The sequence below is a fragment of the Cajanus cajan genome, chromosome 3 (genome assembly GCF_000230855.2).
Source record: "Cajanus cajan strain Asha chromosome 3, NIPB_CcT2T_4, whole genome shotgun sequence".
NCBI classification, from domain to species: Eukaryota; Viridiplantae; Streptophyta; class Magnoliopsida; order Fabales; family Fabaceae; genus Cajanus; species Cajanus cajan.
Window position 1 is genome coordinate 50191907 of NC_138519.1, and position 12811 is coordinate 50204717.

Below are 12811 nucleotides of genomic sequence, written 5' to 3' on the forward strand. Positions count from 1 at the left end.
AGTAAGTTTCCTTAGAGTTAGGTTTCCTTTGTGTTCTTAAGTTTTCAAATCACCTTCCATTAAAAATCTTCTAAAAAAAAATTTTCAAGTGTAATCCTATTTCTAGTGCACTTTCTTGTGGATTCAAATTTAATAAAAAAAATTTTAGAGGCTGAAAAACAGAGATAAAACAGAGCCTAAACAAAAGAAAAGACCTAAAGTTCAAAAGAAAAATAGTTCAAAAAGAATCCAAACCAAAACCTAAAACTAGTGCACTAGTTTATCATTCTCACTTGAAATTTGACCTAATTTTTGGCTGATTTGTATTCTCGGTTTCTATAGCTTGGAATCTCTAAAAATTTTGAAACAAAAGGCAAATATACTCCAAAAATGATAGCAAACCTAGGAGAAGTGATGGATGATCTTCTCCACGGATTTGCTTAGGCCGGATCTTCTTCAATGGAGGCTTGATTCTTCAACTCAAGACACTTAGAAGTTTAAGAACTCACGGATGCACTCAACCTAGAACTAGGAGGGAAGCATCCAAGCTCAAGCATCAATGGAGAGCACATTTCAAAGAGGAGGATTCTAAGGTGAAATCCTAAGGTTTTGAAGATGAACTCTAAGGTGACTTTGAAAGGGGAAACTCGGCCAAAGGCTCTCAAATTTCATTCAATATTCAAAGTGAGTACAATAAGGTGAAGGAGGGAACATATAACTTCCGAAAATTAGGTGAACACTTGGCGCCACATGAGTGGCCACCATGTTGGCGCCAAGTTTTGAATTCAAATTTGAATTTGAATTCAAAACTTGTCACACATGTGTATGACCGGTCCCATGGGTGCTTGGTGCATTTGGCTTTGATTTAGTGTGCATTTAGGGTTGAATTTAAGTCACACATGTTCAGCCAAGGTGGCATAATCCATGTGACTCAAAATGCAACTTAAATGCATGCTAAATTAAACCTAATTTTGCCTAATCCTCTTAAACTAATATTCCTCCTTAAATCCTACTCTAATGACCCAAATACAATGGTCCAACAAATACAATGGAAAGGAAAAATTACAAGAATGAAAATGAGCCCAAAATTGGGTACCAAAAGCCCAAAGGCCCATGAAGCCCAAAACTAGGCCCAACAAGCCTAAAACCTAAAATGCTACTCTATGTGGTCCAAAATACAAGACCAAAATATATTCATACTATACTAACAAACATATAATAAGAATGTTAAAAACAAGATAAGCCCATGTTGAAACTTGGTTTGGGCCTTCCAAGCCCATAGGGCCCGTTGGGCCTAGACTGGCCCAATCTTCCATGTCTAGCCCACTCCTCTTGGATCTTTGAGTGTGTCACCTCTTGCATTCCCAAGTATGATTCCATCATTGTGGCTCTTGGACCTATTTTTTTGGTGTTAGAAAGGCTTAGGCCCATGTGGAGGGCAAAGGTTGCATGGTCTTATCATGTACCTAGATGTAGCCTAACTAATCCCAAAGATTCCATCCTTGGCCACCAAGTTGCATCTAGGGTTCATTTGCATTTCATTTGGTGTGCATTTGGCTTGTAAATTTCGTCCATGCACTCTCCAAATGCAACCCTAAATGCCTCCCACTCCTATTAATACCCTAGGCTATGCATCATGTAAATACTTTGGATTATATGAATTTGAGAGAGCATTTTTGCCTCAAATCCTTTCCTTAGTCACTTGGCCTACACGGCCTACCTCTCCCATCTCCTCCCTTGAGTGAGTTTAGGGTTCCTTGAGTGGCCTTCACCTCCACTTAGTGAAGAGAGCCAACCTAGAAGCACCCAAAACACCATCCTCCCTTCATCTCTCATATTCGCCCAAATCAACCCATTTACGCCCACCTTCCTTTTGCCTCACCCTTGAAGGAAAATCCACCCTTAAGGTCATCATTTTGGCCTTAGCAAGGAGATTCTTCCCACCTTGGACGTCCATGATCAACCCCTTGGTGGAAGGAGTCCATCAACAATTGCCTAAGGAATGGAAAACATCTAGGGACTTATCAATGGATAATATAATTGGAAATATTGGTAAAGGAGTGTCAACTAGAAGAGCCATCAAGAATATTTGTAATACTATGGCTTTTGTGTCACAAGTTGAACCTAGGATTATAGATGAAGCACTAAAAGATGAACATTGGTTAATGGCTATGCTAGAGGAACTAAATCAGTTTGAAAGAAATGAATTATGGGATTTAGTGCCATTACCAACTGATTATCCAATTATAGGAACCAAGTGGGTTTTTAGAAATAAGCTTGATGAATCAGGAATTATTATAAGAAATAAGGCAAGGCTAGTGGCTAAGGGGTATAATCAAGAAGAAGGAATTGATTATGATGAGACTTTTTCCCCTATAGCAAGGATAGAAGCCATTAGATTACTTCTTGCTTATTCTTCTATAATGAATTTCAAGCTTTATCAAATGGATGTGAAAAGTGATTTTCTTAATGGGTTGATACAAGAAGAAGTGTATGTGGAGCAACCACTTGGTTTTGTTGATTTTAAGTATCCTAATCATGTGTACAAACTTGAAAAGGCACTCTATGGCTTGAAACAAGCTCCAAGATCATGGTATGACAGGCTGACCAAATTTTTGATTAAGAATTACTATGTAAGAGGGAAAGTAGATAATACATTGTTTGTGAAAAAGTTTAAAAATGATACAATGTATGTTCAAATCTATGTGGGTGACATTGTTTTTGGATCCACTAATGTCTCTCTATGCAAAGAATTCGGTAAGACCATGCGAGGTGAATTTGAAATGTTAATGATGGGGGAGCTTACTTTCTTCTTGGGGTTACAAATCAAACAAATGAGTGATGGAATCTTCATAAGTCAAAGCAAGTATTGCAATGAACTATTGAAGAAGTTTGGTATGGAATGGTGTAAGCAGGCTGCAACACCAATATCAAACACATGCAATCTTGACTTGAATGAGAAAGGCATAGCTGTTGATAACTCAATAGAGGTATCATTGGATCACTTTTATATTTGACAGCTAGTAGGCCTAATATAATGTTTATTGTGTGCTTGTGTGCAAGATTTCAGGCAAATCCAAAAGAATCTCACATGAAATTTGTAAAGAGAATTCTTAAATATCTGAAAGGAACAACTAATGTAGTTTTGTGGTATCCAAAAGGAGTCTCACTAAGTCTGATAGGCTACTCAGATTCAGACTATGCTGGGTGTAGACTTGATAGAAAAAGCCCAAGTGGTACTTGTCACCTACTTGGAAGTGCACTAGTCTCATGGCATAGCAAAAAGTAAGCTTGTGTTGCTTTGAGTACAACTGAGGCTGAATATATAGCTGTTGGGAGTTGTTGTGCTCAAATTCTCTGGATGAAACAACAACTAAGAGATTATGGAACTGATAAGACACCACTTTTTAAGATAAGACAAAACACTTAGAGATAAGACACCACTTTTTAAGAGATCATGTTCAGAAAAATGATTGTGTTGTAGAGTTTGTTGAAACTAGTAAGCAATTAGCTGACATATTTACAAAACCTCTACCAAGAGAAAGATTTAATCAATTAAGAATTGAACTAGGAATAATGAATGAGTCTTGTTTGAATTGATTGTGATTGTGTACTTGGGATTGATTGTTTGATTGAAAATGATTGATGTATGTGTAAAACATTGATGTTATAATGCATAAAAGAGAGTTTTTATGATTTCAATTAGATTTAAAATGGTTTAAAAAGTTAGAAATAGAAGAAGCAAAACTTCTCTAGAATAATCGATTGTTTTGAAATTTAATCGATTATTGTAAGTGAGCCCATGAGAATAATCGATTATTTGGGCAATAATCGATTATCTGGGAGAAGAGGAATTCCAGAAGTCTCTGGAATAATCGATCATTTGGGCAATAATCGATTATATGGGAAACAGAATACAAAGAGTCTCTAGAATAATCAATTATTTTGGAAATAATCGATTATCTGGGCAAGTTTGAGGAAAATGACCCTCTGGAATAATTGATTATTCAAAAAATAATCGATTATTTATTGCAGAAAGGATTTTTCAAAGGATTTTAGTGATACAAATAATCGATTATTTGTATGGATAATCGATTATTTGCGCGACCCTTGGTTTTCCGAAAGGTTTTTGAACGGTTTTATTCGTGCCAACCTCCAACTCTCCCACTACTCTTCATTTGTGGAACCTCTCCTCTACCAAAAAAACGTGCTAGGGCTTTTATAATCTATGAACCCTCTCATTTTCCAAATACTCACATTCTCTCAACTCTCAAACCTTAACCTCTTCATCTTTTTTCATCTTCTTCACCTCCACCAAAGAACCAATCTTTAACCCAACAATGGCGTCATCCTCCAAAAGGCCAGAGAAGCTAGAAGTGAGGGGGAGCAAACATCCTCTACCCATGGAGCAACTCATTTCAAAATGGTTTGCTGATGAGAAAATCCAAGAGTACTATTTTGAATGGTATGCGGGTAGAAGAATCATCCCTCCCAAGACCTTGAAGATGGAATGGTTCAAGAACGAGGGGTTTAGCTTTCCTACTCTGTTAGAGCACCAAGAACTTGGGAAGTTTTTGGAACTAGAAGGACCCTATTACCCTGAGCTTATAAGGTTATTCTTATGCTTTGCCTCAAGCAATGAAGGGATAATGTAATCGGTGGTGAAGGGCAAGCTCATAAAGCTTGACAATCCAACTTTGAAGGAAGCTTCCAGGTGTCGCCACCCGCCGAAACGGACCTTGGCATTCGCGACGATGGTTGGACTCTTTTTAGTTTTGAAAAATGATGGATTGTTAGAACGACTTATTGTCAAACTAAGACCTCATCGAACTAACAATTTTATTAAATGATTCACCAATCCATGTTAATCCCAAGCGGGACCCTCCATGGATTAGTGGTTTTCGCAAAAAGAAGGGGTTCTTGGAGTCGCCACCAATGTTTTACTCAAAACATTGGAAAAAGATATAAGGCAATTGATTTTCGCAAATCAACTTCGGCCATTACAACCAGAGTTGGGTAAGGGAGTCGGTTACGTGTGAGGAAGGTGTTAGCACCCCACAACGCCCCTTTCGGGTTCCCTATGACAGATTATTTCATAAATAATAGCGTAAAGTTACTAAATTACCCCCATTTATTAGAAACGATTATGAGTAAAATATTTACATGATGAAAACTTTAAACGTGTAATGCAACAATCAAAAAGCGATAAATGAAAGCGGTAAAAAAAAGGACTTGGAAAGAAACCTTTGAAGCGTGCTTTTATATATTCAAAAAGAGTTAGGAGGCTTTTTGGCGCTCCTTCCCACTACACGCTCGTTCGCTTCTTTCCCTAGAACAAATATTAACTATGGAAATCAAAGAGATTTCCCTTCGACTTGTTCGAGTCTTAAGCTTCAAGGCTCATGACTCAAGAACTTAGTCGGGTTGGCTCTCAGAGAGGTTCCTAGGGCAGAGAATAGCTCAAAAACCCAAGAATCCTCAGCAAGAGGGTCCAAACGTCTAGAAAAAGTATGGGAGGACGTGCCAATGACGTCCTATTTATAGGATTGAGGCGCAATACGGCCTGGGAGGTCAATACGGCCAGTACTGGGTTTTTGAACTACAGTACGGCCGTATTGAATTTGGTACGGCCCGTACTGAGCCATTTTGAACTACAGTACGGCCGTATTGAATTTGGTACGGCCGTACTGAAGTTCAAAAACTTCAGTACGGCCGTATTGAGTTCACTACGGCCGTACTGCAGTTCAAATAGCTCAGTACGGCCGTACTAAACCTCTGGGAGGGTGTATTGAGCTCCAATCCTCGCACACCCTTATTCTAAGCTACTCTAAGACTTCTAGACCTACAAAGAATCATCCTAGGGTCTTCCAAGAGTCCTTCCGGCTGACTTTCCTTCGGTCTTTGAGAGTCTTTGAGCTTTATTTCTTACCCGGACAATTTCAGGGGTCTACAGCTGCCCCCCCTTTACTTAGTCGAACGGCTTTTTGGTGTACCGGTTGACAAGTAAAGGAGTTGACCCAATTTTCCGGGGAGTAAGCCATCCTTCCGACTTGTAGAGTCTTCCGGTGGGAAAATTGTTGAGTGGCCTCTCCAGGTTGAGTATTAGTCGTCGCCTCTCCAGGCTCGTGCATACCTCCGTGTTTCTGACGACGGGGTAGCTGAGTACCGCCTCTCCAGGCTCGTGCATACCTCGGTGTTTCTGACAACCTCGGTAGCAGCATACCTCCGTGTTTCTGACGACGGGGTAGCTGAGTACTGCCTCTCCAGGCTCATGGATACCTCGGTGTTTCTGACAACCTCGGTAGCTGCATACCTCCGTGTTTCTGACGACGGGGTAGCTGAGTATTAGTCGTCGCCTCTCCAGGCTCGGGCATACCTCGGTGTTTCTGACAACCTCGGTAGCTGCATACCTTCGTGTTTCTGACGACGGGGTAGCTGAGTACCGCCTCTCCAGGCTTGTGCATACCTCGGTGTTTCTGACAACCTCGGTAGCTGCATACCTCCGTGTTTCTGACGACGGGGTAGCTGAGTACCGCCTCTCCAGGCTTGTGCATACCTCGGTGTTTCTGACAACCTCGGTACCTGCATACCTCCGTGTTTCTGACGACGGGGTAGCTGAGTATTAGTCGTCGCCTCTCCAGGCTCATGCATACCTCGGTGTTTCTGACAACCTCGGTAGCGTGAGTTTGCCCTCTCCAGGGTCTGTGGTTTGCCCTCCCCAGGGTTGCATACCTCCGTGCTTCTGGTCACTTTGGTAGCGTGAGTTTGCCCTCTCCAGGGATTTGTGATGATTTTGTCTCCACAGTCCACGATGCTGCTTCGACGGTTGTTTTTGATTTTGGTGCCGCTGAGGGCTGGATAACGCAGGGATCCGTCTAGGGGATGTGCAGTTACTCATAGGTTCTTGTGTCCCAACTTTCCATTGCGTAGTTGGTGCCCACTGGGGAAATTCTGATTCCTTGGGGATGTAGACACAAAGATGCTCTTTCTGATGTGAGCGGTGCCTTATGGTTGGCTGACGTCCTTTCGACGGTGGTGGAGTATCCCGGTTATCCTTATTCGGGTGACTCTTTTGATTTTCTGATTTTGTTGCCTCTGCGTAGGCTGTTATCCGCTGGGGGATTCTGTTGTGATGATTTTGTCTCCACAGTCCACGATGTTGCTTCGACGGTTGTTTTTGATTTTGGTGCCGCTGAGGGCTGGATAACGCAGGGATCCGTCTAGGGGATGTGCAGTTACTCATAGGTTCTTGTGTCCCAACTTTCCATTGCATAGTTGGTGCCCACTGGGAAATTCTGATTCCGTGGGGATGCAGACACAAAGATGCTCTTCCTGAGGTGAGCGATGCCTTATGATTGGCTGACGTTCTTTCGACGTTGGTGGAGTATCCCGGTTATCCTTATTCGGGTGACTTTTTTTTTTTTGAATTTCTGGTTTTGTTGCCTCTGCGTAGGCTGTTATCCGCTGGGGGATTCTGTTGTGATGATCTTGATTGGCCTCTTTGTCGCCACCGGCCCGAAACGGGCTTTCGGCATTCGCGAAGGATGGTTGGACTCTTTTATTTGTTTAAAAATATGGATTGCTAGAATGACTTATTCTCAAACTGAGACCTTGTCAAACGAGCAATTTTATTAAAAGGCTCACCAATCCATGTTAATCCCAAGCGGGACCCTCCATGGATTAGCGGTTTTCATAAAAAGGAAGGGTTCATGGAGTCGCCACCAATGTTTTACTCAAAACATTGGAAAAAGAAGTTTAAGGCAATCGATTCAAAAATCGACTTCGGCCATTACAACCAGAGTCGGGTAAGGGAGTCGGTTACGCGTGGGGAAGGTGTTAGCACCCCACAGTGCCCCTTTCGGGTTCCCTATGACAGATTATTTCTAAAAATAATAGTGCGAAATTACTAAATTACCCCTATTTATTCTAAATAATTATAACTTAACTATCTACATGATGACAGTTAAATATACACACAGAAAGCAGTAAAAGGAAGGTCTTAAGAAGAAACCTTTGAAGCGTGCTTTTATATTCAAGTAAAACTGGGAAGCTTTTTGGCGTTCCCTCGCTCTACAAGCCCGCTCGCTCCCTCCTAGAAAATTTTAACTATGGAAATCCGGAGGATTTCCCTTCGACTCAGTTCGAGACTCAAGCAAAAAGCTCAAAACTCGAGAACTTTGTCGGATCAACTCTCCGAGTGATTTCTAGGCAGAGCACTGCTCAAAAAAAACCCAGAATACTCAAGAAGAGGGTTAAAACTCAGTGTAAAAGTGTAGAATGACGTCCAAATGACGTCTTATTTATAGGGAACAGGCGCAATACGGGCCCTGGAGTCAATACGGCCCGTATTGAGTTTTTGAACTACAATACGGCCGTATTGAATTCAGTACGGCCGTATTGAAGTTCAAAAAACCTCAATACGGCCGTATTGAGTTCAGTGCGGCCGTAGTGAACTTCAATCCGGCCATACGGCCGCACTGAACTTTTGGGAGGCCGTATTGGGCTTCATTCCCTCCACTTCCTTATTTTTAGGTACTCTAAGACCTCTAAACCTACAGATAGTCATCTTATGGTCTTCTGGGAGTCCTTCTGGCTGACTTTCCTTTGATCTTTGAGAGTCTTCGAGTCTTATTTCCGACCCGGACAATTTTAGGGGTCTACAGATGCCCCCCCTTTACTTAGTCAAACGGCCTTTTGGTGTACCGTTTGATAAGTAAAGGAGTTGACCCAATTGTCCGGGGAATAAGCCATCCTTCCGACTTGTAGTGTCTTCAGGTGGGAAAATTGTTGAGTAGCCTCTCCAGGTTGAGTTTGCCCTCTCCAGGGTGAGTATTAGTCGTCGCCTCTCCAGGCTCATTGCATACCTCGGTGCTCTGGACATCTGGGTAGCTGAGTAACGCCTCTCCAGGCTTGTGCATACCTCGGTGCTCTGGACATCTGGGTAGCTAAGTATCGCCTCTTGTGCATACCTCGGTGCTCTGGACATCTGGGTAGCTGAGTATTGCCTCTCCAGGCTTGTGCATACCTCGGTGCTCTGGACATCTGGGTAGCTGAGTATTGCCTCTCCAGGCTTGTGCATACCTCGGTGCTCTGGACATCTGGGTAGCTGAGTATTGCCTCTCCAGGCTTTGTGCATACCTCGATGCTCTGGACATCTGGGTAGCGTGAGTTTGCCCTCTCCAGGGATTTGTGATAGTTTTGTCTCCACAGTCCACGATGCTGCTTCGACGATTGTTTTTGATTTTTGTGCCGCTGAGGGCTGGATAACGCAGGGATCCGTCTAGGGGATGTGCAGTTACTCATAGGTTCTTGTGTCCCAACTTTCCATTGCGTAGTTGGTACCCATTGAGGAATTTCTGTTTCCTTGGGGTGTAGACACGAAGATGCTCTTTCTGATGTGAGCGATGCCTTATGATTGGCTGACGTCCTTTTGACGGTGGTGGAGTATCCCGGTTATCCTTATTCGGGTATCTCTTTTGGATTTTCTGATTTTTGTAGCCTCTGTGTAGGCTGTTATCCACTGGGGGATTCTGTCGTTGATTCTTGATTGGCCTCTTCTGTTAGGCAGATCATCTTGACACTTGATGCTTGGCTGAAAGCCGAATTCCACTTGAGGAATGGTTATTGATTTTTTCGATTTTTCCTCTTTTTGAAGGAGTGCCTCTGAGTAGGCGAATTATCTTGATGTTTGGTGTTCGGCTGAGTGCCGGATTCCGCTTGGGGAATGGTTATTGATGTTTTTTATTTTTCTCCTTTTGTAGGGGTGCCTCTTGAGTAGGCGACTGGGGATTTGGGGATCTTATGTATCCCAGAGTATTATTTAGGAAGCCTCTGCAGGCTTAGCCTCACTCAGCGCTTGAGTCAGAGAGCTATCTTCCACTGAGGAAGTTTCAAGTCCTTTGACTGAATATTTTGCTTGGATGATCGCGCTTCCATTGGGGATTTTGACGATCTTGCTTTGATAGCACTCGCTGGGGATTTGTTCCATGAGCTTAAGCTGAGGTTTCTCTGGGGAGTATTATTTCTGCGAGCCTTTCCAGGCTCAGTTATTCTGAGAGAGTATTATTTCGGCGAGCCTCTCCAGGCTCAATTATTCTGAGAGAGTATTGTTTCGGCAAGCCTCTCCAGGCTCAATTATTCTGAGAGAGTATTGTTTCGGCAAGCCTCTCCAGGCTCAGTTATTCTGAGAGAGTATTATTTCGGCAAGCCTCTCCAGGCTCAGTTATTCTGAAGGAGTATTATTTCGGCAAGCCTCTCCAGGCTCAGTTATTTCTGAGAGAGTATTATTTCAGCAAGCCTCTCCAGGCTCAATTATTCTGTACAATTTTGTGGATTTTCTATGTTTGCCTTTTATCGATTTTTGGGCTTTTTCCGTATTTTGCCTTTTTATTGATTTTGGCTTTTTCTGTATTTTGCCTTTTTTGTTGATTTTGGCTTTTCTTGTACAGAAATAAAAGTGCTAAAAGATTTAGACTCAAAGAGTGAAAAATTTCATTCATTAAATAAACATGAAATTTTGTACAAGGGAAATGATGGGACGCAGCCCATTCAAACAAATACATAAAAATAGGAAAAAGAAAGCCGGTCTTCATTCTTCTGCTGGCGGGTCCTGTGGAGGAGCGGGGAACTGGCGGTGCATCCAGACCGAGAGGTTGTCGAACCCCTGCACCAAAGTGTCCAGTCGAGTATCGGTGCTCTGCTGCCATGCGCCGATACTGTGCTGAAAAGCATCGAATCGAGTATCGATGCTTTGCTGTAAAGCGTCAAAGCGGGCATCAAAGTAGGCCTTATCCAACTGTGAGGTGCCGGCCTCTGGCTGTGGGCTGCCGTCGCCCTGAAGATCAACGTCATTGAAGAGCTCGGCGAAGGCATCGGGGCCATCCGCTCGTACATACCCCCCTCCTGACCTCGCTATGATCTTCATACTGATCAAGGTAGAGGCATTAATTGGCTTCGGTGCCAATGGCCCTGGCTCTGCGCCGTCTGGGCATCCCCAAGTCTCCGCAAGCCGTGAGAGGAGTGGGGCAACCAGGATGTATCCCTGCCTAGATCCTCCCTCTCGTGCCCCCAAGTTCTTGACGTGCTCGAGGAAGAAGTATCCGGGGTTGGCCCTCCGACTGGTGGCCATGCAGTATAATGCTAATAAATCCGGCCGTGTCACTGACTCGGGGCTCTTCCACCTGCCATGGATGGTGCTGGTGAGGATCTTGTGACAGATCCGAAGAGCGGTCGGGAGCCGGGTGCCCTTCACCCCGGCATGATAGTCTTCGTGGCCTGTGATCGCTCTCCACATGCCGACTGTAGACCCCTAAAATTGTCCGGGTCGGAAATAAAGCTTGAAGACTCTTGAAGACTGAAGGAAAGTCAGCCAGAAGGACTCATGGAAGGCCCTAGGAGGATTCTCTGTAGGTCTAGAGGTCTTATAATAGCTCAAAATAAGAAAGTGGAGGGAATGAAGCCCAATACGGCCTCCCAAAAGTTCAGTACGGCCGTATTGAACATTTTAAACTACAATACGGCCGCACTGAACTCAATACGGCCGTATTGAAGTTTCTGAACTTCAATACGGCTGCACTGAACTCAATACGGCTGCACTGAACTTCAATACGGCTGCACTGAACTCAATACGACCATATTGAGGTTTTTTGAACTTCAATACAGCCGTACTGAATTCAATACGGCCGTATTGTAGTTCAAAACTTCAAAACGGACCGTATTGACCCCCAGAGGCCGTATTCCGCCTCATCCCTATAAATAGGACGTCAATTGGACGTCATTTGACACTTTTACACTGAGTTTTAACCGTCTTCTTGAGTATTCTGGGTTTTTTTGAGCAGTGCTCTGCCTAGAAATCACTCCGAGAGTTGATCCGACAAAGTTCTCGAGTTCTGAGCTTTTTGCTTGAGTCTCGAACTGAGTCGAAGGGAAATCCTCCGGATTTCCATAGTTAAAATTTTCTAGGAGGGAGCGAGCGGGCTTGTAGAGCGAGGGAACGCCAAAAAGCTTCCCAGTTTTACTTGAATATAAAAGCACGCTTCAAAGGTTTCTTCTTAAGACCTTCCTTTTACTGTTTTCTGTGTGTATATTTAACTGTCATCATGTAGATAGTTAAGTTATAATTGTTTAGAATAAATAGGGGTAATTTAGTAATTTCGCACTATTATTTTTAGAAATAATCTGTCATAGGGAACCCAAAAGGGGCGCTGTGGGGTGCTAACACCTTCCCCACGCGTAACCGACTCCCTTACCCGACTCTGGTTGTAATGGCCGAAGTCGATTTTTTGAATCGATTGCCTTAAACTTCTTTTTCCAATGTTTTGAGTAAAACATTGGTGGCGACTCCATGAACCTTTCCTTTTTATGAAAACCGTTAATCCATAGAGGGTCCCGCTTGGGATTAACATGGATTGGTGAGCCTTTTAATAAAATTGCTCGTTTGACAAGGTCTCAGTTTGAGAATAAGTCATTCTAGCAATCCATATTTTTAAACAAATAAAAGAGTCCAACCATCCTTCGCGAATGCCGAAAGCCCGTTTCGGGCCGGTGGCGACAGATGGCGACTTCACTGGGGAAGCCTCGAGAGTCAGTCCCATTTAGTGACAGATTATTTTTAACAAATAATAGTTAAAATTACTTTATTACCCCTTGTTTGTATGATAACATGCTTTATTTATATGGCTTTAATAACTGTTGTATGTTTAAATTTTCTCAAATGTTTGAAATAAAAACTGCACACAAACCTTTGCACACAACAGTTCCCTCTATACCCGGGGGCATGAGTGGTAAGCCATAGGGCGTGGATGTTAGTACGGCCGGTTGTCGAATGGGTCTA